Source organism: Apium graveolens, chromosome 6 (assembly GCF_009905375.1).
Source record: "Apium graveolens cultivar Ventura chromosome 6, ASM990537v1, whole genome shotgun sequence".
Classification (NCBI taxonomy): domain Eukaryota; kingdom Viridiplantae; phylum Streptophyta; class Magnoliopsida; order Apiales; family Apiaceae; genus Apium; species Apium graveolens.
Genome location: NC_133652.1, coordinates 262828663 through 262831396, shown reverse-complemented (window position 1 = coordinate 262831396; position 2734 = coordinate 262828663).

Genomic DNA, 2734 nt, shown 5'->3' with positions numbered 1-2734 from the left:
TTAGAAAGCAAATTAGTTTTTTATTTTTAAAATTAAGGTGTCTCCTCATACTTCCCTTAATCTCATCATTATAAACATCTTGTTTATCTCTCTTCTTCTCATATTCACATAGATAAATTATATATCCACTGATATTAGTTGTGTATCCAACAACTAAATATTATTTATGTTACTTATCTAAGTGCTAGACGTTGAAATATTGTGCATCAATGGATAAATTATCTTAATTGTGAATATGCAGCCAAAAGATGAGACTTAATTTTTCTCAAAAATTACTTGGGTGTGGTTAGATTTTAGCTAGTCTAGAATTAATCTACCCAATCAGGTCTTTTATTCTTTTTGGTTATTCTTGTGGGTGACATGCATCTGCTAATTTATTTACTTCGCTGAATGAATTAACTTAGTGATACATTATTTTGAATTTTACATTGTATGCTAACAATGTTTAGACTTTATAGTATTCTAATTTGAAATACTGATCAGTTCACTCCAATATTTTATGTGTTGTTTAATGCACTCTTTTAGTTCCAATAATATATTTAAGGCACTCCTGACGTTAGATATTCGGTCATATTCATGGCCAATAAATATTCGTCCTCTTCATCTTTTTTCCTTCATCTATAATCCTTGACCTCTAAGCTTTTTCACCAAAATGACTGTCATCTTTCTTCCCGGTATCAACAAAGTCATTTTTGAGGGTATGGTATTTGATGGTCCTATGACCGAAGAAGAGATTCCAGTTGTTCTGGCTCATATCTAGGAAGCCATCGAGGTCAAGAGGGCCATGGAGACTGCTGTTACTACCACTGCTTTTGCTGCTGCTCGTGCCAATCCTCGGAAGAATGGCAATGGAGGTGGTGGCCAGGGCGGTACTTCTTCCTTGCCAACGTTAGGGTCTAGATTTTTAGATACCAGTGTTGAGTAGAGTAGAAATATATCCATTTTTTAAAGGACTTTTCATTGTAATTTGTTTTAGTGTTTGTACCGTAGAGACAACACTATAATATTTTAGTTTAAGACATTTGGATTATTAATATTTATGTTCAATCGATTATTCCCTTTATAATTTATCATGTCTTAATTTACTGCGATATAAATGTTAGATTAATAAATATCCTTGGAATATGATATGAATTATTTGTCTCTAAGTACGTGACTTAAAAATGAGATTATGAGAATAGTATCAATATATCTAAAGGTCCCTAGTTGAGTATTATTATTAAGGGACAATAATAATGCATTAAGACTGGTGTATTTGTTGACTGATGATCACATCTCATTGATCATAGGTATAATGATACTACGGTAAAAAACACAGGCAGTTGTAAAGGTACATGGTGCTGGACAGACCCAATGTGAGATTCTACATGTCTGTCGTGTCATAGGTAATTCTCACTATGATAATGATGTAATGGTCCTTAGACTTGAAATCATCATATTTTTATACGAGAATTAATGTACTTTTATTACATTAAAAGTTACCTTTGACCGGGTAATAATAAAAGTATATTTCAGGTATATTATGAATCATATGAGAAATATAAATGATATGGAAAAGATTTAACTACCTAATTTTAGAGTGATATTATTGGCCTCTTGTGTGAGCTAGATTATAAAATACGTGGCCACACTCAAATGTTGATTTGATACGATAGTCTACTCATTGATCAAGGAAACCTGGATTAAACATTGATGAGAATGACACGTTACATGCCTCTAATTTAATCTATAATATATGGTTAAAGGGATTATATTACATTGTACATTATTCACGAAAGGTTTCATCGATCACCGATTTAATTATTATTAATTGGGTAGCAATGATGTATTACTAGATGCCGCTCATTGTTTACGATTTTAAATTAGATTTAAAATTCGCTTGTTAGATATATTTGTGATGTCATGTCTAATAATGATTTGTGTTTAGTTTTTAGATCTTGACTAACAGGACAAATCAAGATTAACTGGAAATCAGTACTTATACTGAAGTCAAAACTTAAGATATCAGAACTTAAGTTATCAGAACTTAAGATATCAGATGATATTTATCAGAAGATAATATCAGGACTTTAGAAGACTTTCAGATAAGGAAGGCGGCTGATTGAAGGGAAAGAAGATCAAGACTAAAACAAGAAGAGATATGCATGGAGAAGAATTCTATGAAGAATAGAAGACTTAAAGGAAAAGATAACTACAGTAATTGACATATTTTAGGATCTAGAATTATATTCGATATCAATTAGAGATTATCTTGTAACTGTGTGGTATATAAACACAGATATAGGGTTTACACTATAAGTGTTATCATTATCGAGAATATTATTCATTGTACCCTAGTAGCTCTTATTGATATTGTTCATCACTGAGAGAGAACAGTTCCATTGCAACACTGTGTTATTAATAAGATTATTCTTTGTTACATACTTATGTTCTTAATTCGATTTTATTGTATTATACACTATATTCAACCCCCTTCTACAGTGTGTGTGACCTAACAAGTGGTATCAGAGCCTATCTGTTAACACATATACAGTAAAGATCCAAAACAATCATGTCTGAAGAAGAACAAACTCCAACCAAGCCCACCAAAACTGAAGAAACTCCAAAGAATCAAATCCACAGTCGATATGAGACTATTAGGGTTCCCATGCTGAGACCTTCTGAGTATCCCATATGGAAAGTGAGGATGACTATGTTTCTGGAAGCTACAGATCCAGAATACCTTGACAGAATT